This window comes from Octopus sinensis, linkage group LG14 (genome assembly GCF_006345805.1).
Source record: "Octopus sinensis linkage group LG14, ASM634580v1, whole genome shotgun sequence".
NCBI classification, from domain to species: Eukaryota; Metazoa; Mollusca; class Cephalopoda; order Octopoda; family Octopodidae; genus Octopus; species Octopus sinensis.
This window is the reverse complement of record NC_043010.1, coordinates 47467319-47494967: the sequence shown is the minus strand read 5'-3', so window position 1 is coordinate 47494967 and position 27649 is coordinate 47467319. Positions and strand designations below refer to the sequence as shown.

At 38.0% G+C, this 27649-nt stretch overlaps 1 protein-coding gene across 5 annotated transcripts in view; it reads left to right on the top strand.

Annotated features, from left to right (window-relative positions):
* LOC115218917 (coiled-coil domain-containing protein 186) overlaps positions 1-27649 on the top strand; it is a 145129-nt gene that overhangs the window by 11918 nt on the left and 105562 nt on the right. The window contains exon 1 of one of the 5 annotated variants that reach the window (XM_029788917.2): positions 16559-16822. The exons of 3 other annotated variants lie outside the window; for them this stretch is intronic. The gene's annotated coding sequence lies outside the window, so the exon portion shown is untranslated. Of the gene's footprint in view, positions 1-16558; positions 16823-21228; positions 21348-27649 lie in introns of those variants that run through there. One more of the 5 variants, XM_029788918.2, reaches the window with a different exon arrangement.

Here is a 27649-nt window from a genome sequence, read left to right as displayed (position 1 = left end):
GATGACACTTTCGGTCCTCTCCATGAGTTGCATCAAGTGGATTTTCCTTGGAGGTATTTGGATATTCCTCAGCGAGTATAGTAATGGTTGTCTCTTCATTGCAAACTGTTGGTGAGACATTCATAAATGGCACTTAACAGAGTTTGGAGAAATTGTACTGGGAGTTACATGTATGGATCAAAACAGCTTGATTCAAACTCCTTGGTACTCTGAGTTTCAAGCATGTTGCTAGTCTTTGACCATTGAGTCTGAATGAGAGTTTGATTGAAGAGAGTCAATGTTTACTACTGGATGTTAGCTAGCAATATATATATACTATCTTAAGGTGACTTGCTCTACGTGCAGGTAAGAGTGTGGTTATTACTTTCTGTTTTTTATCACCACATTCTCCCTCTTTGTTTCTCTCTCCTTTCTCTCTCACTTTCCCACTCTCTTACTCTTCCTTTCTCTCGGACTCTCCCTCGCTTTCTCTTAATCTCTATCTTTCTCTATCTATCTCTCTCCCATTTATAAACAACAAAAGATCTTGAGTAAGTTGAGAAAGTAAAATATTGTGAAAGATCAATCATAAATATCAGGCAGTGACAACGGAAAGGTCTGCTTCAAGGCAGACAGCAAAACACTAACATTTAAAAGGGACAGACGAACTTGCGAGCTGAATAAAAATAAAAAAATATTGGAAACCAAAGTTTGAAAGGATAGAATCTGAGGATAGTAGAGTCACCATGGCCGGCATTTCTTAATGACGGACAGCAACGTAGTGGCAGTTTAACAGCTGGTGTAAAATTTTGAACTTGATGTAAAAGAAAATTCCTAAACACCAAGCTTTGAAGTGATTCTTTCTCATGGCAGTAGACTGACCATGGCAAGCATACAAAACTTGTTCATCATGGACGGCAACACATTGACGATTTAACGGCTGGCGCAAATTTTTTAGCTTCATGTAACAGAGAATTCCTAAACACCCGCTCCTGTAAATTTTAATCCGCTTCAAGCCCCATTTAGACCCCTTTTCACATTTTGGTTAATATAACCCGATTTCATTCAGGTCTACTCAGGCCACATTTTATAAGATGAGGAATTTTGTCCTAGAGGTCACGCCTTTCATTTGAGGAAAAAAATAGTTGCCATGCAAACTCACCAGCACTTTTAACATAGGTGTGCATATTTTCAGCACAATCGACCACATAATGCACACATTATATATATATGCAGATTATATATATATATGTGTGTGTGTACGCATTATATATACAAATGTATACAAATTATATATATATATACTCTTTTACTCTTTTACTTGTTTCAGTCATTTGACTGCGGCCATGCTGGAGCACCGCCAGTACTTATTCTATCGGTCTCTTTTGCCGAACCGCTAAGTGACGGGGACGTAAACACACCAGCATCGGTTGTCAAGCAATGCTAGGGGGACAAACACAGACACAAACACATACACACACATATATATATACATATATACGACGGGCTTCTTTCAGTTTCCGTCTACCAAATCCACTCACAAGGCATTGGTCGGCCCGAGGCTATAGCAGAAGACACTTGCCCAAGATGCCACGCAGTGGGACTGAACCCGGAACCATGTGGTTGATTAGCAAGCTACTTACCACACAGCCACTCCTATAAATTAAATTAGAGATAAAACCACTATTAGGCAAATTAAACAGTGAAAAACATAACCCCAAACATAAAAATAAAAATATAACGTACAAAATATATAAAATATAAAATTTAAAAATTTAAATTATTTAAATTTAAAATTAAAATTATTAATTTATATTTATAATTTTTTTAAAAATATATATAACTATCAAAAAGTATTAAAAAGTTTAATATACATAAATACAGATATATACACTTTGTATATATACATTATATATACATATATATATACATTATATATACATTATATATACACACACATATATAAATTAACCCAATAAATATCTGATTCATAATATTTGTTCTCATGATTGTGTTGTGGTGGTGGTGGTGGTGGCGATGATAATTCTCTCTATGAATGCAGACAGACGTAGAGAGAGAGAGTGTGTGAAAGCACTGTCGAAGGCGGGGAGGAGGAGGAGATTGAGGACGCTGTGAAACAACGTCATAAAGAGAAAGTGAAGGTAAGGGAGATAGACGCTGTGAAACGATGTTATATATAGAAAGTGATGGGAAGGGAGGAAAGAGAATGAGTGATGGAGGAAGACAGCTACATAAAAGAATGAGAGTAGACTTGTCAAAGTGCGTTTTTGGCCCTAGCAACGACATATTTTAAGATGGGGATTTCTAACCTAGCCCACTTGCATCCTCACCTCATTTTACATGTCTCTGTAAATTTTGGAGTCAATCTGATGGGATCTAGTGGCCTTTAACCCATTCTCAATGCCAAAACCAGACAAACAAACAAACTTTTTGCATTTCAGATTTATAATATAGATATAGAGAAGATAAATACATATTTCCTTCATTATTTTACTTTTTTCAGCCACCTTGAAAAATTTTAGTCAAATGAATCAATGCCAATACTCCATTTTCATCCCAACATTTTTTAAAAGCTTGCTACTTATTCGCTTTTGCCAAACTGCTAAGTTATGGGGATGTAAACACATCAACATCAGTTGTCAAGCAGTGGTGGGGGACAAACACAGACACAAAGACACACACAAATACCATAAATCTTTATAGTCTGCCCTTGAGTATAATATGTAGGGAATTTTTAGGGGGCTGTACCTCTGAAAAACCTGAACTTTGTGTACAATATGCACCCCTTCTCTAACTTGAGTTGTGCATAATGAAGCCAGCAGCACCTAGTCGAACAAACACTTCCACACAAGCGTAATACAATTAAGGTGATGTTCTTAACTGTTATATGGGAATGTAAATATGTTTGCAAATTGTTTTTGTTACATGTTATTCTGTGTTCTGAATACTTTTATTTTAATAAATGTTGCTTACTGCAAGTTAGGGATGATTCTTTTATGACTTCATTGCTTTCAGGCTTAGCTTAAGGTATTTTTGCACCCGACATCACAAAATGCATCTGAATAAACATTGCTGGACAGCAAATAGAGACTTGGACATTGCTTAGATATTTTTCATTTTTAACTTTGTATATAGTATGCACTAAGGATTTTGACCTTTAAATTTTTGAGAAAAAATGCATATTATACTCAAGGATTTACGGTAGATATGTATATATACATATATGACAGGCTTCTTTCAGTTTCCATCTACCAAATACAATCACAAGGCCTTGGTCAATCTGGGATTATAGTAGATGACACTTGCCCAAGGTGCAAGTGTATGTGTGTGTGTTGAAGTGTGTAAACTAGAGTACATGTGTGTAGGCTTTTTCCTCTTGCTAATATATTTTATTATTCTTGTTTATTTCAAAGAACTCAACCGTTTCAGAAACGTTAATTTTATTGACAACCAGTGCTTTCAGCCTATAACACTTTATGAGGCCAAACAATATCATACCTTCCCCTCCTTTTTCTCTCCACTGCTCTCCTTCTACTTCTCCTGCCCCCTCCCCATTCTGGCCCTTTTAACAAGTTCTTTGATATAAACTTAGTAACAGCTTAAGCTACTCACTCTCCTGCTGAAATCAGGCCAGTTGAGTTATCTGGTACTCTGTCCTGTTTTGCAGGAAGTTCTTATTGTTAATTCCAAACCTGTATTCACCTAATGAAAAGTGTATTTTTTTCATGATGTAACACTTTTGTTCATCAATAAAGAACACATCTGAAACAGCTGTAGTGAACCACAACCTGTCTGTGTTATTATTTATTCTTCACCTAACTTGGAACCTTCCATATGTTTGGATCTGGAATCTGTAGTCAAAGTGGACTATGAGCAGTGAGTGTACCCCAGTATGACTTTGATGGCATGTTATGTTTACATGTGAAAGTATACATAAATGGAAGGGCAAATCCATATTTACTTTAGTTAGTACATATATGTTAGTATATATTGTCAGTGCACAAGTGCACTCTCCCCAACTGTACCTTGGTGTTTTTATTATTTAAATACCTGATTCTTTTGAATTCTGGAGTGGCTGTGTGGTAAGTAGCTTTCTAACCAACCACATGGTTCCGGGTTCAGTCCCACTGCGTGGCATCTTGGGCAAGTGTCTTCTGCTATAGCCCCGGGCCGACCAATGCCTTGTGAGTGGATTTGGTAGACGGAAACTGAAAGAAGCCTGTCATATATATGTATATATATATAAGTGTATGTGTTTGTTCACCTAGCATTGCTTGACAACCGATGCTGGTGTGTTTACGTCCCCGTCACTTAGCGGTTCGGCAAAAGAGACCGATAGAATAAGTACTGGGCTTACAAAGAATAAGTCCCGGGGTCGATTTGCTCGACTAAAGGCGGTGCTCCAGCATGGCCGCAGTCAAATGACTGAAACAAGTAAAAGAGTAAGAGTATATGCATATGTTTGCATGTATGTTTGTATATATAAATACATACATATATGTATGTATATAAATGTATGTGTATTTTTTCAATGTGTACAAATAACATGGAAAAAATAAATAGTTACCAGGATAGCAAAAATTCACCTAAGTGCCAAGGATATTACAGCCTCATCTCCCTTCCATATTGAGACTCCATCTAATATGCCGCAGCATGCCTTTGCTGATCTTGAGATAGTCTCATCTTGCTTCTCTCTCGAGACTCCATTTGACATACTGCAGCATGTGTTTGATCTTGAGATAGTTTCATCTCTTTTCTCTCTTGAGACTCTTACCTTCGGTTTTATACAATTCTCCTTGCTTTATACTTGTTTCTGGAGAGATTACATCTTTTCTTTGTTGGCATATTTTTTTCAATATAGTAAACCAAAAATTATGAACCTAGAAGAAATTATACAGTAATCTCTATTATTGTAACTAGTTGTATGTATGAAGTATGTCTTTATTTTTGTATGCAGTATAAATTAACCAAATAGAAGCACATGTATGAACTGCTAATTTAATGGTAAATTTGCAACTGCTGCAATAATTATTAACTGGTGATTGAATGGTAAATGAGCATTTTTATATACCTTGGACCTACCACTTCATTGTTTTTTGTCAAGAGTTTCACCTCCAGCTGTTCATTATGTCAGTCAACACACATACACTGATACACGATTCTGCTATCATGGCCGTAAACACTGAAAGTTGCCAATGTGTAATGTTGTTCACCTTAGGATATAATTAGAATTAAAAGTGGAAGAATAAAAGTGTAACAATATTATATCATACTAGCAGTATCGCCCAGCGTTGCTCGGGTTTGTAAGGGAAATAACTATATAAGTATTTTTAGAGAGTTACTTCCCTTATAGATTCCAATTCGGGCTTTCTTAGCCATTTCTGTTTTGGTGTCTTCAAGCCATGAAGTCGTTGTTCTAAAAGAACGCTGGTCTCCTTGACAACGCATTACGACGTTGATTTCCTTAAACTCCCTTCCCCACAGCTTCACGAGGGAGGGAAGAAGGGGGAGAAGCAAACACAGGTGCAGGTGTTTGAGCGTGGACGCCAACTCCACCGCCATCGACACACGAAAAATTATGCATTAAAATGGAATAAAAAATGATGTTAAATTATTTTTAAAATCGTAGACTCATCGTAGACGCGCGCTAATACCCAGACGGGCTCGATATGAATCACGACTATAAGATACCCGAATTTGGTTAAACTGCACCGCAAAATGTGGGAGGAGTTAGGAATCTAAATCGTAGGAGACAGACACTCACACAACTACAGTTTTATATATATAGATTTCATTTTGGGATTTGGTTTGCAAGAATCTTTATTTGAGTTTGTGTGTTGAAGTATATTCTGTTGTGTCTGGGGATCATCATTTTCTTTTTGTGCCTTATGATGTAACTCTCTTGAGAGTCAAGATTATCGAAAAGGTTGCAAGAAGCAATGAAAATTTTAGGAAAATAAAAATAAGTGGAAATTTTAAAGCACAAAAAGAAAATGACTCTCCCCAGACACAACAGAATATTATATCACATTACAATATAGACGTTATTTTATATTTGAAGAATATACATTATACAAATTTTCGTAAGTGTTGTGAATATGGTTTCCTCCCATAGACTTCATGTGGGTCATTGTGCTAGTCAGTCATCATGTAGCGTCCCAAAAGATTTTTTCATAGGAAGGGAGAGAACTCTTCATAGACACACTAGAAATTTGAATTTGTGTGTGTGTGTGTGTGTGTGTTTAGAGAAATAAGAAATATTGGATCTTTTCCTTTTGAAACACAATTTTCAACACAATTTCTAGTTAACTAAAGGAAAAGATCCAAATTTTTTTTTCGAAAAAATTTTATCCTACATTAAATATATATATATATGTATGTATGTATGTATGTATGTGTGCGCGCGCGTGTTTGTCCCCCCACCCACCACCTGCTGACAACTGGTGTTGGTTTGTGTACGTTCCAGTAATGTAGTGGTTCAGCAAAACAGACAAATAGAATGAGTATCAGCCTTAAAAAAAATAAGTACTAGCGTCGATATGTTCGACTAAACCTGTCAAGGCAGTGCTACAGCATGGTCGTAGACCAATGACAGAAACAGGTAAAATACACGGTTAACAGATCAAAAAAATAAAAGCTAGTCATCTAGTTATTCTATTAATGCTGGGGTTCCTCAATGATCTGTCCTGGGCCCAACTCTCTTCTTTTTATCAATGATCCGCCTGATCATGTCATCTGTCAGCTAGTAATCTATGCTGATGACTCTATTTTGTACTCTTGTTTGGACAAATCTGACGACTTCTCTAATAAGGTTGAGGATCGCTGCTAACCTAGAGAATAATCTTCGATCTTTTGTTGAGTGTGGTAGGAAATGACTTGTAACGTTCAATCCATCAAAAACTAATCTTCTTTCAATTTATTGCTTCAGACGTCCTTTCTTGCCATCGGTTTTGATGGACGGTATTGACTTACCCGAGAGTCGCTCTCTTCGTCTCCTAGGAATGACTTTCTGTAATGATTTTTCTTGGAGGACTTATATTGAATCTATAGCCAAATCAGCTGCAATGAAGGCAGGCGCACTCCTTCGTTCGAGGAGTTATCTCACTCCTGAGATTATTCTTTATCTTTATATGTCCACCATTCGCCCCTGCATTGAATACTCTTGTCACATATGGGCAGGTGCTGCTGCGGATTGTTTAGCTCTGTTGAACCGCATTCACGCCGTATTTGTAATGTTATTGGTCCTGATCTTTTTTAAAAATCAGATTCACTCTCTCATCGTCGTCATGCGACCTCCTAAGTGTCGTAAAGCACTTGACAGTACCAGTTTCTTCCCCCGCACCTCTGAACTTTGGAATTCTCTTCCTCAGTCTTGTTTTCCTCTTCAATATGACTTCCAATCTTTTAAGTCTAATGAACATCGTCACCTATTGACTTCTCTCTAGCGTCCATTTTATTCTAGTAGCTCTTACGCTTTCAGTGGACTAAAGACCTTGTAGCTGGCGAATGTTTTTTTAATGCTTTTTTACAGGCAAGGGAAACAACTCTAATATCCAAATTGATAATTCCGGATATATTTTTGGCCTTAGACAAACGGACGTATTACGACAAATGAATTTGCTTTTCATTTTTGGCGTAATTATAATTGATTAAAAATTGAGGAGGCGGTTCCACTCAACTATGTTTTTCACACAGAAAGCATCACTGGAAAATAGTTCTTGGTTAATATTTTAAATTGTGTAAAAGATTGATTATTGTTTAGGTTCACTTCATTATGATAGCAAAAAGCTCTGAGGACAGCTGAATAGCACAGAAGGTCTTCAAAGAAGCTTCATTCTTGCAGGCCCTTAACCCCTTACGTTATAAAGGAGAAAGAATGCATCTATTTTATAAATCTGATATACTCCTCTACTGCTACGTTTTATGCTGTTGTCTGCATTGCAACCTTCTTGGATGGCCGAGGTGCCAAGAGCTACGGTATCATGGATATTATAATAACCAGATGAGTCTAAGACGCCTGTTAACTGCAGAGTAAATTCCCCCCTTTAAAATTGGCTCCAATTACTTCTTCACCAGATCCAGTTGAAATTCTTCTCCGCTGCTTTTGCCATTGTCGAGCTCTGGTTCTTTTTCTCCCAGATACTGAAAACTATTTGATGGGATCAGATGTAGATTTGCCCACAAACCCTCCCGTACTCACCACTTTGGGGAAGGACTTTGGTTTGGAAGCTAGATTCTTTTTTCAGCCTTGTAGATGTGGACTTCTTCCATTTTGCTTTCCTATAGCACAATGAGTTCAGTCAGAATGACTTGTTTTGATAGAAGTGAGGTCAGTACAATGTTTGGACACATACCACACTTGTCGACGATTTTTTATAATTCTAAAATGTCTTCTAGGTACTCCCAGTCATCCACTCCATCCAGTGGATTCTGCTTCCATAATCCAACTGCTACAGCTGTTCCAAGTCACAGTTTTTTTACTCCATGCAGTGTAGAACACTGGTGGCGCTTCGAGGTACAAGTCACACGCAGTATCTATTTAAATACCTATTTCGAACGAGCACTATTCTCATGAGATTAAGACGTGTTACACCGTTTGCTAACCTTTGTAGAGTGGGAATGTTGGATTATCTAATTCCTCCCACCTTGCCAAGTTTGTATTTGAGGACAGGAGGTCATATACGGACCTGAGGATAATGCTGACCTGATATTTCTCTGGAGTTTTCTGGAATAACTTTACATTAAGAAGTAGAACATAAAACTTCCTGTCATTCGGATCGCTTCATGGTCTTAAGCAGACAAAAGGAGTTCCCCCGGAGGATGGTGAAGGAGATGCACTGGAACAGTCACTCTGATCACGGGGCTCGCATTTGCAGATAGACATCTCCGCCCTGACAGCAGTGAGCAGAAATATGGTTCGGGTGCCAAGAACACCAGAGGTCTCCACTACTACAGACTCGCTCCCACATTGTTCACTGTCCCTGCAGGCCTTCCTGAACTGCCTTCTGGATTCTTATGCTATCCTCTTCTCTCACTTCCAGGTCCCTCTTTGATTTCTCTTTTGACTTTGAACCCCGCCTCCATCAAGCCTAGTCAGTGGCTATTGATCTGAGTGCGTCCCATTATTTTCCTAAGCTCGAAGCTCTTTTTCGCTGCATTCATTACTTTCTGAACCTTTTATTTCCTACCATTTCTCAGCTTGCATTGGATTGATTTTACGACCTTACCTCTGTTATTTTCAGGCATACAGGGTCTTGCTTTTACAGCTTCCAACTCCTCTACTGTGAACTAGCTTCATTTGCGCTTGGCGATTGTAAAGAATAACAACAGTGAGAGCAGGTGCAATGCTTATCACTTCGTTGTGTATCTATTTAACTTGGCTTCGACTACTGCCGTTTAAATGTATCCAGCTCCCGCCATTTTCCTATACAACATGTACAAGTGTAAGGGAGATAATTCTCTCAAGAATTTCTTTTTACAGACGAAATACATGGTGCATTTCGTGTTCTACTAGATTTTGATGCTTATAAACACTATTAAAAAAGTCCAAAGTGCTCTGCTATAAAAGTAACGTTTACATTAACAAACTAAACTAAATATTTGTGCATGTGTGTACGCGCGCGCATTTTATTATTCAGTTTTATTTCAAGATTTCTTGCCAATAGAGAAGGTGCCGGTTTTTGACCTAGATCCAAGGCACCTTCATTGGAATTTCAACATCAACACCAGGGTATTTTTGTTTGTTCGCATGTATGTATGTATGTATGTATGTATGTATGTATGTATGTGTGTGTGTGTGTGTGTGTGTGTGTGTGTGTGTGTGTGTGTGTGTGTGTGTGTGTGTGTGTGTGTATCATCGTTTTAAAGTTCACTTTTCCATGTTTGCATGGGTCGGACGGAGTTTGTTGAAGTAGATTTTCTACGGCCCGCTGCCCTTCCTATCGCTAACATATATTTGCTTTCAAGCATGGTAATATTTCATCATGAGCAAAGGCGGCGAACTGGCAGAGTGGTTAGCACGCCGGGTGAAATACTTAGCGTTTCGTCTACCATTACGTTCTGAGTTCAAATCCCACCGAGATCGACTTTGCCTTTCATCCTTTCGGAGTCGATTAAATAAGCACCAGTTACGCACTGGGGTCGGTATAATTGACTTAATCCGTTTGTCTGCCCTTGTTTGTCCTCTCTGTGTTTAGCCCCTTGTGGGTAGTAAAGAAATAAGAATGGTTAGCATGCTGGGCGAAATGCTTAGCGGCATTTCGTTCGTCTTCGCGTTCTGGGTGCAAATTCCGCCGAGGTCGACTTTGCCTTTCATCTTTCTAGGGGTCGATAATATAAGTACCAGTTGAACACTGAGGTCGATGTAATAGATCTACCCACGAAATTGCTGGCCTAATGCCATAATTTGAAATCAATATCTTTTCATAGGCTGACATATTGTCGCGATAATGATAATGAAAATGAATGGCACTTCTAGTATGATAGTGTCAACCATTTACAACTATCACGCAATTATTTATTCCTAGCATAGCAACATCACTGAAAATTGAATGCTTTCGATTTGCTCATCCTACTTTCCTGGGAAAAACACTATCAGTTCGCATCTTTTTGTTACATTTAGGCCTGGTAATGTAAGTACCAGGAAAATACTTCCTTTTTTTCTCTTCACCATATTTTTTTTCTTTTTTTTTTTTAAGGTGTAGACATGTCTGTGTGGTAAGAAGTTTGCTTTCCAACCAAATGGTTTTGAGTTCAGTTCAGCTGAGTGGCAACTTGGGCAAGTGTTTTCCACTATAACCGCGGGCCGAACAAAAGTTGGCATTGAGTAGCGAGGTCCTTTCCTCTTCCATTTTCTAGAGAGGCCACTTGCTAGAGAGGCCATAGGCCAACAGGTTTGGGATCTGATGATACGCCGTAAAGCTAAGCGCTTTGTGGACGTGAAACCCGGGGAAATCCCATAAACCGGCCTCATCTAACTTATATATATTGTCAGTAAATTATAAATCCGAAAGAGAAGTACACTTTCAGTTATAGAACAGTAGAGTATTTAGAGAATGTTAACTATGGTTGATTCATGTGGTTACTCAGGGTTTCGCGTCCAAAAATCGCTTAGCATTACATACGTTTTGTCAGACCCGAATTGCCGGTGACCTATAACTTCTCTTGAAATTGGAGGAAGAAGAGGCCTCGTGGCTAATTTTCGAACACAAAAACTAAGAAGAAAGGTCAAGCGTAAGGAACTGTCTCTCTTAGACCATTATCCAGAATCCACCTAGTCAGCTTGCGGGTCCCAGGATTTCAATAGGAATCGCCTAAAGTATAAACAAGGTCCGAAGACTTCCGTCCTGGAATTTAAAATGTTCCTCGGGTCGAGAGGAACATTTGCTCCCGTTGATGTAGGGATCTGATTTTTCTAGAATTTTCCATGTGATTGCACGTGGAGTCCCTTCGTCCTTCATGCTCCACACATGACAGGCCAAGGATGAGGCATAACGTCTTTCTGGGATCCTAAACGAGGATTTGTGGTTGGAGAGGTGCTGCTTGAAGGTGTTTCCGGAGCATCCGAATGCTGCTGCAGGCGTTGCTGTTTCTGTTGTTGTTGACGCTGCTACTACTGTTATTGTTGGTGTTGTTGCTGTCATTGTTGGTATCTTCGTTGGTACTGCTATAACTACCGCCGTTGTTGGAGCTGTTGTCGGAGCTATAGTAGTTGTTGTTATTATTGCTATTATTATGAGCATTATCATTAACGATGGTGTTGCTGCTATTTCCTGCTACTGTTGTAGCTGCTGGAAAAGTTGCTGCGACTATTAGGGTCAGATACCACCTGGGCCTCATAGATGACTCATTTGGTTTCGCACTGGGCATCTGCTGTAGTTCCTACATGAGCATCCCGCTTCCGCTCGTGCCCTAGGGGTGTTAACTAAAATGCTCATAATATTGGGGGCGCAGCTAAAAGAGGCTATTAGGTTGTGTCTGTGGAACAGGTGTCCGTACCTATGTGATTGTGTAAAGTGCTGGAGAATATCCTACCTACACTCATTTTTACATTGAGGGAGAAGTGGTGGGGAACCAAACGCTATTTCGGTGGCGCCTCCTTCTGCGGGTGTTAGGGCTCGGCATGTAAGACGTGTGGACCTTAAATTCGCTAGCAATTAGGGCCTCGTAATAGTAAGGGACCGCAGCGTCTAAAATCTCCTGGTTAGAGGATTGGTTCGAGATTCTTGCTGACACCCTACACCAGGTTTCTGAACACGATGGGTGGGTGGTAAGAACCTCTCGGTTGGCTTGTGGTAGGGCCTGTATGTACCGGAGCCCAAGTCGAGCGTGACGTCTAATAAGTCCGCGATGGTGAGGTTGGTCTCGATTGTAATTTTAAGTTCCATGGAGCTAAGGGTGATAGTCACATCTTTCCTAAACCTATCTAGTGTTTGCCCATTAACCCCTCTAGGGCGTCATCTCTGTAGAGACCAAAGAAGACTGAAGAAAATTTCTTCTTTAGGGTATGCAGGATAGACAGCCCAATGAGGTCGCTGTCATAGACCCCTATCGCTAAGTTAAATGAACCCACGGGATCGCTTTGTTTGACTTAGGTTGAAACTTTATTAAACAGCACCGTTTTCCTGGCGTGCATGATATGATGACATCTATGTCTATCGCTAATGTCAGTGAAGTCTCTAGCGAAGGAAAGTGCCCTGACTAGTAATCCTTTCGATGTAGACAGGTAAAAATCCACGAGTGGCTGTGTGGTAAGTAGCTTGTTTACACCAACCACATGGTTCCGGGTTCAGTCCCACTGCGTGGCACCTTGGGCAAGTGTCTTCTACTATAGCCTCTGGCCGACCAAAGCCTTGTGAGTGGATTTGGAAGACGGAAACTGAAAGAAGCCCGTCGTATATATGTATATATATATATATGCGTGTGTGTGTTTGTGTGTCTGTGTTTGTCCGCCTAGCATTGCTTGACAGCCGATGCTGGTGTGTTTATGTCCCCGTTACTTAGCGGTTCGGCAAAAGAGACCGATAGAATAAGTACTGGGCTTACAAAAGAATAAGTCCCGGGGTCGAGTTGCTCGATTAAAGGCGGTGCTCCAACATGGCCGCAGTCAAATGACTGAAACAAGTAGAAGAGTAAAAGAGAATATATTGAACTGGGTGAACCTTGCTCTTCATTTTCCCCTGTTGGAAATAAACCATATAATCACCTCGTTTGTGCTTCGCCATAGGGAGAGGGTGGTAACCCCACCCCCACCCCTTCTGCCGTTGTTGATGTTGGTCAGTCTGTATATGCTCGCCAGACTGATCTCGGATTTAGCCACAAATCCGAGTTTAGGATCCCGGAAAGACCACATCCTTGGTCGCGTTGGTGGATCTGTTTGAAACTCCCTCTTAAACTGTCTTTGCACTTTAACTGCGTTTTCACACTTCCAGTAGCATTTTAGAATGAATTTCCTTTGCTCAAAGCTTAGTCTGATTGCCATCATTAATTCCAATTGGTTTAATTTAGAAAGAAAAATCATCAATTGATTTATATATATATAAGATGGAGCGGCCACGTGGTTAGAATGACTGACAAACGACTTCCCAAACAAATCTTCTACTCCCAACTCAAAGACGGCAAGCGTACAAAAGGAGGCCAGAAGAAACGCTACAAGGACTCCCTGAAATCGAACCTCAAAAAGTGTGACATTGACTTCACCAACTGGGAGGAAACGGCAAAAAACAGACCACTCTGGAAAACCACTATCCATGAGGGAACGGCGAATTTCGAGTCGAAAAGGTCTGCAGAGCTGGAGGAGAAAAGACGACGATGGAAGGAGCGCCAACAACAATCACGTGCGACTCTCCCTTCCGGCACTAGATGTCCGCACTGTGACCGATCTTTTCGAGCAAGAATTGGTCTTATCAGTCACCTGCGGACTCACCAATAAATTTGCGCGAAGACCATCATCCTCGACCTTGAGGGATTGCCATAGTAGTAGTAGTAGTAGTAGTAGTAGTATATATATATATAGTGTGAGAGAGAGAGAGAGAGGAGAGCGAGAGAGGGGGACGTGTTTTATATACGTGCTTGTCCCCAGCACTATTTGACAACCGGTATTCGTTTGTTTACGTCCCCGTAACTTAACGGTTCGACAAAGACGTCGATAAAATAGGTATCGGGTTTTTAAGGTAAATACTGAAGTTGATTTGATCAATTTAACCTTTCAAAGTGGTGCTCCAGTATGGCCGCCGGTCAGTGACTGAAACAAGTAAAAGACAGAAGATCTACTGTCAGATGATGACATTGCTTTTGACAAGAAACCACCTGTCCGAAGCGGCAGAACTCACGTAGTCTCGTGGCACACAGTATTATCTGATCTTGTGAATTTCATTAACTCTTATTACACTTATTTTTATCTTTTGTTTTTTAACTTTGTACATTTGCCGACGTAGAGCGTCACTTATTTATTTTTTTACGTCCCTTTTTCATTTCATAAACATGGGTTCGGGCTTAATTGCCACAACGTAGCACATTGGGCAATTGTCTTCTACTATCGCCTCGAGTCGACTAAGACATCGTGAGTGGATTTGGTAGACAGAAACTGAAACAAGCCCGCCCGGCGGAATTCTGGTTTAAACACTTTATATAACCCTTCATAATTTTTTCTTTATTTGGAAGTTTCAAAAAATTTTTGATGAATTTGTTTTTTACACGCGGGAATTCATATGATTATGCAAAAAAAATGTGATTTAAGCGCTATATTGCTGTAATTTTTAGCACATCTCACGGATCTTTTCGGTTTGAACGGCAGTTTTTTAAAATAGTTTCCACGTAACTAAACACTTTTAAACTTCGTATACTGGTAGAATATGTTTATAAAACACCTTTTTCTCTTGGCTTTATTGAGAAAATTCTATAGTTTGTAAGATATTTGTTGTTGCTTTTTTTCAATTTCTGCAATTTCAACCAATCAATGACGTCTATTGAGGTGAAAACATTCTGTGCCGTATGAAAATGTCCCTCGTTTAAGAAACAGATTGGGTTTATTTACATTTGTGAAGAAAAAATATACCCTTCCCCCACCCCTAACCCTAACTAACCCTAAGCCTAAAAGAGATTGAAATGCAATAGATCGATACTAGGGTATTAATTATGGGTGACAATTTCATATGACACCGCTAGAAAAAACTGTCGTTCAAACCGAAAAGATCCGTTATTTTGCATATGAATTCCCGTATGTAGAACACAAATTCGCAAAGACTTTCTAAAAATTCCGAAAAATAAAACGTTATGAGAGGTTACATGGCGTCCTTATACCAAAATTCCGTCGTCTGTCGTATATACATGTGTGTGTGTGCGTTTATGTTAGTACCCCAACCACCGCTTGTCAATCGGTATTAGTTTGTTTACTTCCCCGTAACTTAGCGGTTCGGCAAAAAGGAACGACAGAGTAAGTACAAGGCTTTAAAAAAAGTACTGAGGTCAATTCATTGGACTAAAAATTCTTCCAGGCGCTGCTCCAGCATGGCCGCAGTCTAATGATTGGAACAAGTAAAAGATAAAATATTAAAAAAAGTATGTTGTTTGGATCTTAAAATCTGACAATCAGGCCTTGAAAATGAAAAGATCCTGTTTCTTTATTACCCACAAGGGGCTAAACACAGAGGGGACAAACAAGGACAGACAAACGAATTAAGTCGATTATATCGACCCAGTGCGTAACTGGTACTTAATTTATCGACCCCGAAAAGATGAAAGGCAAAGTCGACCCCGGCGGAATTTGAACTCATAACGTAGCGGCAGACGAAATACGGCTATGCATTTCGCCCGGCATGCTAACGGTTCTGCCAGACTTGGCCGTACGGTAAGAAGGTTGATTCCCATCCCCATGGTTCTGGGTTCAGTCCCACTGCATGGTACCTTGGACAAGTGTCTTCTACAAGAGCCCCGGGACGATCAAAGCCTTGTGGACGGATTCTGTAGATGAAAACTGAAAGAATTCCTACGTATTCGTATGTGTATATATATGGATATCTCTGTGTTTTTTTGTTTATCCACCCTACCACCATCACCACCACTGACATTGGCTTGTTATGTCTTTGTAAGCTAGCGGTTCAGCTAAAGACATTGATAGAGTAACTACCAGATTATAAAAAAAAAAAAAGAGAGAATAATATAAAAACACAAGTACAGGAGTTGATTCGTTCGACTAAAATCAGTCTAGACAGTGCCCCAGCATTGCCTCAAGCCAATGACTGACGCAAGAAAAGTAAAAAATAAAGCAAAAAATAAAGTTATCTCCCTTATATTTTTAGTTTCTAAGTGTTAAATCACGTGACTAATAATGTAGCCATTTTGTATTGGTTCAGTAAAGTTGTTTTGCACCTCCCATTTATTTATCTACTCTTCCTTCTCCACATGTCACTCTCTGTCTCTGCCTGACTGTCTCTCTATCCCTCTCTTTGTCTGTCTGTCTCTCTCTCTCTCTCTCGCTCTCTCTCTCTCTATATATATATAATACACACACACACATACATATAAAACCACCCACATAAACATATCATTGCTCCCGCCTCCTACTCTTGATCTCTTACCACTGTTCGATTCATTCTTTCTCTTATCTCTTCTCTGATGTCATTCTCACATTCAGTGCGAATTATTATTTTTTTTTCTTCGGCAATTGTCATAACTGCATTTCTTCCAGTTAATTAAGACACTCACAAGTAAAAACAACAACAACAACAAAAAAAGACGAGTAAAAGAAACAAAAAAAAGGATACGATACATACGCACGGGTACTGCCAACGGTGCAGTACCTTAACTTTTTCTCATCCTAGAGGTAGGTAAACTAATAAATGACAATAACAAATAATTCAATGATTATTTCTGTGATAATTACAATAACGATTTCTCTCTCATAATGGTAATAATGTGATGATGTGTTATTCTTTTGTCAGCGAAGTCTGTGAGTCAACATGCAATGTAAACAGCACTGCATTCACGCACCTAACCTGTCACTTGAGTATTATGTCGACAATGTTGTAGTCACGAATTCAACTGTAGTACATCATGTGTTACCCTCTTCTCGATCAATTTTTAATAACAATTTGTCTATTATGATAATCCTAACACAACCACGAAACATATGCACAGCCCCATATATATTTAGCTATAGATATAGAAACATATATGCGATGCAAGCTAGCTACATATAATGTGCAATTGTAAACAAATACAATTCGAATTTTCATTAAAATCCCAGACATCACTATGATATAGATATACACACGCACATCATATATATATATATATATATGTATGTATGTATTTAATTGTTTGTGTCTTTATTTCGTAAAAAAAAAAAAAATCCGTGCAAATTGGTCTTCACCCGTGCCATGTTTCAATTTCACTATTTCTAAACAATATGAGAAATATTGCTAGCTGAATATATTTATGTCTATATATGAACGACTTGTTATAAAACATAAGCTAGTCAGTGTTCAGTTTTTACACACACACACACACACACACACGTACACGATCGTCTAAGAATGTGTAATCAGAAACAATAGACACTCGTATACTTGTCAATAGAGTGGGTGGGTATATTAATTCAAAGTCGACAGTATTGTAGATCCATACTGTATAGTTTGCGTAGTGTGTGTGTGTGTGTATACGTATATATATATATAATATATATATATATATATATATATATGTATATGTATATATCTATGGCTGTAGATTGTCACTTATATATATAAAATATAGAGATATCGATTTTTTTTACCCATTCAGTTTCAGCTCTTGTTCATTTGCAACAACTGTTGGGTGGCGGGGCGAAGGTACCCAACTAGTTCTATTTCATCAAGAACTATATTACATGAATCCAGAAGGAAAAAAAAAGTCACGGAGAATATCAATAAATGACTGATTAACATTTTCTTTTTCTTTTTTTCATTGTTTTATTTAAGATTTTATAGATATATGAAACGTGATTTATTTTTCCACCACATATGTGAAACACTATTATATCAATTTTGTGGCCAAGCGATTTTCAAATATTATTTTTTGTAATTAAATCTATCATTTATTATATATATTTATACAATATGAAATTTTTTCCAATGACTTTTTTTTTCCATAGACGAATATTGTGACATGTTTTCAGACTTTGTTTTCATTCACCACTTACATAACTGATTAAACCTGCAAATCAGTTGGGCGTTTTCTGAACATAATCATCCAGACCTTATTGGTAGTGAATGAATATTTTCAATTGATTCCAGACTTAAAATATGTAGATCCCATTTTAAGAACGTGAGGGTAGCTTATTGGACGAGATTAGCGGTTATATTCATATTACATAGATATTATGTATAAATACAATAAAATGCTAACTATCCGACGCAGGTTGGAGGTGAGAAAATCTGTTTGAACTATATTGGGAATATGTCAACACATAATTGTAATTCAATGCAGAGGCCTGTCTGTATGTATGTATGTATGTAAACATGAACAACAGTGTACACTTCTACACGTACGCCCATATGCACACACACACACACACACACACACACACACACACATATATATATATATATATATATAATGTGTGGGTGTGTTTAGATGTATCTCATATAGTTATGCATATGTGTATTTCTATGTACATGGATGAATATACTTGCATACATACATACATATATATGTGTGTGTGTGTGTTTGTATTTGTGTATGCATATGTGTATGTATATACATATATAAATATGTGTATGTATGTTTATGTACATTGATATATACGAATATGTGTGTGTGTATGCGTACATATGTTTACCTTTACATACATACATACATACATACATACACACACACACATACATACATACATACATACATCATACATACGTACGTACGTATATACATAAATATGGATGTTCAGGCTGAATTTGACGGTGTGCATAAATGGAAAAGAAAACACTATCCCATCTTGAAATATAAATATTCTGAAAAATCAAAAGATACCAATTAGGTTATAACTGAGAGATAACTGTCAACCTCAGCTTCAACCATGACTTCCAGATGGCTCCGGAACCAGACACGTGTTTCTCACAGTATTGCTAGGAAAATCTTCAATCACCTCCTTGATCTTGACCACCAGCCTGGCCTTAGTGTTGCAGGTAGTGTAGTTGGTATCGTTCTCAACTGCAGCCCAAACATAGTAACCCATTGGATTACATTTGGCCAGAAAGTGGGGCTGGTGATGTCGTAGAAATTCTCCAACAACCACTTCTGACTCTTTTCTGGAGGTATGGTAAAGAACCAATTTCTACTCCTGCATATATCCCTTCCAGGAGTAAATTTCACCATCAAGGGTTTTGACCAAAGTCTCCTGCAGTTTCACATAGCCTTCCAAATTGAACCTAAGACCGTATTCAAAGAAATGGGCCAGCATGATGTCATCCTCGCTAGAGATAAATCTAAAGACCATCACAGTCTGGGGGAACTTGGTTTTCATGTTATGTGGAACATTACACGTGTTGTAGGCAAGCTACCTGTTATTCTGGCTGTTGTGGAGCTGGTCCTTGCAGATGTTTTTATCTATTGGGGAAGAACCAAGAGTTTCTTGGCCTTGACTGTCGGAATTTGTCCTTAGCACCTCTTGTATGAGTGATAGCAAAGATCCTCGTTCAGAGCCAGCTTCATGATGGTGATTCCAACATGTTCATTTGGTTCTTGAGCATCCAGCATTGGGATCAGGTCTGGACAAGGATTTGTTGTATGCTAGCAGTTGAAAATTCAGATTTTAAGAGAACTCCAAAAACTTGTGAAGTTTTTCAGTTAAACTGAATTTAAAATAATATGATATTGGTGCAATAATGCCATATTGGTAGGGTACCAATAAATGCTTTATTATTATTATATGTATGTATATAGTTCATCATCCTCATCGTCGTCATTTAATGTCCGTCTTCCTTTGCTGACATGGGTTGAACAATATATTTTACATATCTATACACACACTCACACATACATGCATGGCTGTCAAGAAGCTAACTTTGCAACCATAGTATGGTCTTAGTCCTTCTGTATGGCACCTTGGCCCAGTGCCTTCTACTGTTACTCCCGAGTCAAACAATACCTTGTGAGTGAATTTAGTAGACAGAATCTGAGTGGAAGACCATCATATATTTATGTGTGTGTGCCTTTGTATTTGTGTCTACTACCTACACCACCACCACCACTTGACACCCTGTGTTGGCTTATCTAAGTTCCTGTAACACAGCGGTTCAGCAAAAGATACTGATAGAAGTGCCACATTTAGAAGAGAGAGCATTAAGTACTCGGGTTGACTCATTCAACTAAAACTCCTTCAAGGGAGTGCCCCAATATGGCTGCAGTACAATGGCTGAAATAAGTAAGAGGTAAATGACCTGGTTATATATTTGTTTCAAATATCGCGTATGTATAGGTGCAGGCATGGCTGTGTGATTAGAAGTTTGTTCAGCCAGGTAACTATATACAACATCAGTGACTATGTTATTCACTGTTTCCTGTATTGGAGGTGACAAATTCTTGTCCAGGTATGTGGCTGAATGTGAGTACTTGTCATAGAAAAGGTCCAAAAAGGTTGAAGTGCATCAGGAGGTTTTACTAGTCACTGCTGGAATGATTTCTCAACTCCCTCATGTCCTTAAGAAATGTTATCTCTAGATGAGTACTGTGGTAATTGGCCTATCAATGGTGTATACACATTATGATACATCAATGGTTAATTTAATGTAATTCAGCCTCAATTGTGTATACTGGACACACACACACACACGGAGTTTCTGTCATCTTACTGCTGTCATGCTGGGGCACTGCATTGAGTGTTTTAGTCATGTAAGTTGGCTCCAGTCCTTATTTAAGTGTGGTATTTATATAGATACCCAGATCTTTTTGCCCAACCATTAAAGTACAGATGCATAAACAAACAAACACTAGTTTTCTAACACACACTTACACATAACTTCTTTATGTTTGTGTGTGTATGTATGTATGTATGTGTGTGTGTGTGTGTGTATACATACATACATGTTCATACACACACGCATATATATATTATATATACGGACCTATATATAAACATACACACATATATATTCAAACATATATAAACATTATAAACGCAGCTTATACAGAAGCACAGATTTGCATACACACATAGAGAAAGAAAGAGAGAGAGAGAGATGAGCATCCACATGCATTTATATTGATCTATATATTTACATGCACATTTATACTTGCACCCTCGGTGATACTAATTTTTCATATGTAGACGTTATGCCTGTTCACGTATCTGTCAAAAGCTTCTGAACTAAAAGGTTTGTTTCCGTTCTAGATTTCATTATTAAGACGAAAATCTGTTGATAACGAACTGCCTTGTTATATTATATTATATTATATTAATCTGATGTGAATTTATGGTGTATATTTCTTTCCGCTGTGTTCCTCTGCTATTTTATGCAGCACGTATTTTCTTTTATTCCTCGTCTCTCTGTTTAATTCTTATCCATTCAGAAAATACTTCCTTTCACGCTATAAATAAAGCAATTTATGCTGTGCCAGTTCGTTTAAGGAAATAAACTGATATACGGATACTAACATACATGCAAGCACTCACTCATGCACGCATCACTTCAATTATAAAACAGGTGGTCGTTTTCATAGGTCTGACTCACAGATATTCCTGTAGAACAGGGTGCGTGTGTGCTGGCTGATTATTGTTGCAGTTGTTTTCAGAAATAATCTCTGATAATTGTCTATTACAATGCTAAGTTTTACCGTTCAACTATAACCCTATCATTGATAAGATACCTTGATTTACTTTCCTGGTTATTTAATAATAATAACAATAATAATAATTCTTTCTAATTTTACGGAGGGAGGGTTAGTCGATTACATAGAACCCCAATGTTCAACAGGTACTTATTTTATTGCCCCTCCCTCCCACAAAAAAGATGAAGGCAAAATCGACCTCGATAGAATTTGAACTCAAAACCTAATGAGTCGGAAGTAATGTTGATAAGCCTTTTGTCTGGCGTGCTAATGATTCTTTTCTACTATAGGCACAAGGCCTTAAATTTTGGGGGAGGGGGGCCAGTCGATTAGATCAACTCCAGCACGCAACTGGTACTTAATTTATTGAAAGGATGAAAGGCAAAGCATTTCGTCCAGCGTGCAACTCACCACCTTCAGTATAATAATAATAATTTTTTCAAAGAGAAAAATTGGTAGTGGTGGTGGCGGCTCGTCGATTACATCGACTCTAGTATTGGACTGGTACTTATTTTATCAAACTCGAAAGAATGGAGGGCAAAGTCAACCTCAGTGGAATTTGAACTCGGACCATAAAGACAGACGAAATGATTGTAAATAGTTTGTCTGGTGTGTTATCAATTCAGCCAAGCTCTCCGACTTCACTATAATAATATAATAATGATAATGATGATGATAATGATTTATTGGTCACAAGGGGCAAAAGAAAATCCATTTAAGACAATACAAAAGCAAAGAACTGCGGGGATTTACATTTGCATGTATAAACAATAAAGCAATAACAATAAAAAAAATTGATGACAAAATTCTCTAGTTTAGAGGGAAGTACCACCCAGGAGAAACCAAAGAACCCTACCAATTCTGGATTGTCCTGGTACTTAGAGTTTCACAGAGAATAGCCCCTTTCCTATCCTTAAGCATAAGGCCACTCGTGGCACTCCGTCAGTTACGACGACGAGGGTTCCAGTTATCCAATCAATGGAACAGCTTGCTTGTGAAATTAACGTGCAAATGGCTGAGCACTCCACAGACACGTGTACCCTTAACATAGTTCTCGGGGAGATTCAGTGTGGCACTGAGTGTGACAAGGCTGGCCCTTTGAAATACAGGTACAAGAGAAACAGGAAGAAAGAGTGAGAGAAAGTTGTGGTGAAAGAGTACTGCAGGTTTTGCCACCACCACCCTGCCAGAGCCTTGTGGAGCTTTACGTGTTTTTGCTCAATAAACACTTACAACGCCTAGTCTGGCAATCACTTGACAACCAATGCTGGTGTGCTTATGTCCCTGTAACTTAGCAGTTCGGCAAAAGACATTGATAGAATAAGTACTAGGCTGACAAAGAATAAGTCCTGGGGTTGATTTCTTTGGCTAAAACCCTTTAAGGCTGTACTCCAGCATGGTCACAGTCAAATTACTGAAACAAGTAAAAGAATAAAAGAATAGAATACAAAGGATGTGATAACATTAACGATGCAGTCCTTCTGATAGAGGAGAAACTCCAACCAGGGTCAATCAAGGAACTCCATAGATCCACGATTATCTTGACCATTATTGAACCCTCTCTCTCCTGTTCTCCAAACTACAGGCACATACTCAGAATAGGGCCATTCACACTAACCATTTTTGCCTGTCTCCATCTTGGACAAATACACTGGGAGGTGTGTGTGTGTGTGTGTGTTGAATGCATGTGCACACTTTTAAGCTTCCCATCTTATGTTCCCCAACAGAAAACTCTGAACACTACATTTAGGTATGGGAGCCTAGACATATACATGTATACATACCATGCTGGCAGAAAACTGGCTCTGATGAAGTAAAGGTACACCTAGTCTTGGCAATTTTTAATATTTGAATGAAATAAAGTAGTGAACTGGCAGAATCATTAAGCATGCCGGGCAAAATGATTATCAGCATTTCATTTGTCTTTATTTTCTGAGTTCAAATTCAGCTGAGGTTGACTTTGCCTTTCATCGTTTTAGGGTTGATAAAATAAGTGCCAGTTGAATACGAAGGGGGGGGGGGGCGATGTAATGGTTTTACCCCTTCCCTCCTCTGGAATTGCTGACTTTGTGCCAAAATCTGAAATCAATATTTGAATGAAATATTTTGTAATTAATCTCAAAGTGTTGCCCCAGTATGGCTGCAGTCTAATGACCGAAACAAATAAAAGAATAATTAATAAACATTATTGGCAGTGTCAGTGTCATTAATGTAAATCACATTTTAATAATTTTGAAATTTGCAAACTCTTGGACTGAAAAATATGTAAATATAAAGAAAACATCAATGGGTTGAAAAAGCTGAAAGGTAACACATGCACCCACACGTGTGCACATACACACGCACATGTGTTCATGTAGTATATCCTTGGTTATGGCAATAACCAATCAGAAAGTGACTGTTTATTGCCATAGCTAAGGATGTACTACTCAAATGCATTAAAAAATCTATATAAATGCTAAAAAAATTTCATTTCTTTTAGAGTGCTCTTTTTTTTCTGATTTATGACCATCTGACCAAGAAAAATATATGTAATATATGTGTGTGTGTTCTATTATTTCAAGCTATTTTTTTTTTGATATCTAATATTAACACACCTCATTTTCATTGATGATTTAGTGAAAGACCATAATTTTACTTATTTTTTTCCAAGATTTTTAACTTTGAGTCATAAATTTTTATGAGCATAAAAATTACCATACATCGTCAGTGTTCAAAGGAAGTTTCATTTTCATAGTTAAGATACAAGTTAATGATACTGCAAATCGTAGCAGAACAATTGTTATTCTGAAACTAGGATGAGATTCTGTCTCTCAAAATGGTAATTCAGCAGCTGTGTGCTTCATAAATTTTAATATCTAGGTCATTCTAAGAGTCATGGAAATAGTGTCATTATTTTAAGGTTTGTTTGTCCAGGAGTTCTCAACTATTTTCTCGACCAAGGATTCTCAACAAGTTTTTTATTTATGGACCCCTTTGATTGCTGTTTTATTCTGGTTGACCGTATAACCATTCTGTGTTTAAAAACTTGTTTTATGGAAACTTTTTTTTAAAATTCCTATTTTGTTTTTCACACATTAACTTGCATAGGTTGAACTATGTAAAATTAGAGAAATAAACCCAGCTATCTCTTGCAATAAATTCCAATACATGCATCTAAAGCAAAATGTTTTCAGAGGCCCTTAAAATACTATTGTGAATCCCCAATCTACTATTTTGTTGCATGGACCCCCCAAAATATTATATGAACTCTCAGCTGCCATATGGATCCTGTTTGAGAAACACTGGTCTAGGCTGTTTACTGTACAGGTACATCTTACCAATCTTCCTTATACTTTCTCATCTCATCTGTAAGACCCAATATTCTCTGATCTGATTTCAATATGTCCCATGTTTTTCTTGATCTGCTTTTTCCTTTCTCAATTTTTTGCCAATGGTGGTGCTGCGTGATTGGCACCCATGCTGGTGGCACATAAAAAGTACCCACTACACTCTTGGAGTGGTTGGCATTAGGAAGGTATCCAGCTGTAGAAATCATCCCAATCAAATTGGAATCTGGTGCAGCTCTCCAGCTTACCAGTTTTCAGTCAAACTGTCCAACCCATGCCAGCATTGAAAACGGATGTTAAAGGATGATGATGATGATAGTACTTTTCTTCTTATTCTAATCCTGAGCAAGCAGACCTATCATTAATGGGATTTCAGCTGTGGCCAGACCAACCCCTCTTTTTTGTCAGACTTCTTTATCTTGTGTGTTCCTCCCATTTTTTTAATTTATTATTATTTAGATAGTGGGCTGTGGTGTATGGGAGATTTGGCTGCTACTTATAGCAAGTCATGCAACAACATAGATGCGACTTCATTGACTGTCATAGTAATTTTTCATGCGACAGGCGTTTTCCATATACAAGCCGATATGAGAAGAGTTGCTTCCACATTCACATACATGTGTATGCATATTCATGTAGTTCTATGTCCATTTCTTTGTTTGTATTGTTTTCCTTTTACATCTTGTAACTCTAGCAGTTTGACAAATAGAAATTTGTTAAAATAAGTAACTGACTGAAATAAACTGTGGATTTGATATGATTGACTAAGACCTTTGAAGGCAACAACTCAGATATCTTAAGTACACTGACTGAAATAAATAAGAGGATCATAGCTCACAGCTTTCTTCGTTGCACTTTCAACATATCAACCTCATTTCTTGTACAACGTCAAAGTAATAAGTAAACAAAACCTGAAACATGTCTGGTACTTGTCTGAACACAGTGTTATTATTTTAGTTTGTGTTTATTATCTTTGCTTTGAAGCCCCAACATATACACTCTCCAAAGGTGATAAAAATAAGTACAAATAATTTACTGGATTTAATCAATCAAATAAGCAACTATCACCATTCAAACTGCAGATTTTGTATCTCATCAAAGGGAATCGTTATTCTCACTTCTAACTTCATCATCTTGTTTGTTTTTACTGCTCTGGAGTTTTAGCATGTTTATAGTTTCAATCTAAAGTTGGAGTACTCAATGTTTGAACCAGGCACAGGCAACCTTTATAGGAAGCAGGCCACATGAGACATGGCTCATGATCAAGCAGATTACACAGTTAAAATATCCCAGGTAATATTTTGTTAGGCATGCCATTCAGGAAGTCCTGCAGGTCGCAGGTTACTCATGACTTGTTTAAAACTATAGTTATTTTTGTTGCTGAAATATTTCTTTAATTTTCCTCAGCAATGTTTCTCTTAGTCAAGTTCCCCTGTAAGGTATAGATAACTTCAAATACCTGTCTGACTGCTGGTATTATTGTGTTAGTTTTGTTTGATCTCATGTGACACCATGGCCAGATATATATAGACCCAGGTAGTGAAATTAGGTAGCTCTTCAGATGGGTTACTTAAATTCTTCCCCTAGGATGAAAGCCCATCAGATTATTTATACCTTTCTTGGCTAAAAACTTAATCCTTTACCTGGTTAAAACACCACAACTTGATTCTTGGTTGCTTACACTGTGTCTGCTCTGTTACAAGCATTCAGTTAGATCTCTGTGATAAGATATTGAAATATTTCTCCTTTTCCTGGATTAGTCTTTGAGGCTCTGTAAAAAGGTAATGAACAGTGTCCCTCCTCTTCTGATTAAAGTTCAAGTCTGTCTTGAGCCTACAAGCCCATCAGTTTGGAGCTGATCCTGGTTTATGAAGTGTTTAAGTGATTAGGAGTACAAAACCTCTCTTGAACAAGATGCCACTCCAGCACAGAGTTAACCCTTTCCCCAGCCGAGTGGACTGAAACAATCTGAAATGAAATATCTTGCTCAAGAACACAATATACTGTCTGGTCTCAAAATTGAACCCATGACCTAAAGATCTGATTGACCCATAAAAAGAAAAAAGATACACTACATAAAAATAGTCTTAAATTGTACCTCTATAACTCAGTTATAAGATTTTCCATGGTTAACATGTCTTTGAATGCTACATCGAAAGCCCTTTCTATTAGAAATATTATAGTTTTTGTGTATGTTGAAGGGAGCCATATATGTACTTGGTTTATGTCCTTATGTTTTTTTTATTTTTATAATTTTTAAATCACAAGCACTCATAAGCTTTGAAATGTAAGTTTGTTATCCAGAAACAAAGCAACACTAATTAGTTACTGTGTGGCTTTCATATAAATTATGATTATGCATAAATGACATGATCCCACTCTTTCATTTAAAAGAGCTTTGTCTATATTTATTTATGCTACTATTGATGATTGCAGAAAATTTTCTTTTCAAATATTGCAATATTGATGCTGTTTAGCACAAATCTGCTCTGATCAAAGGCATTCAAGTAATGACTATC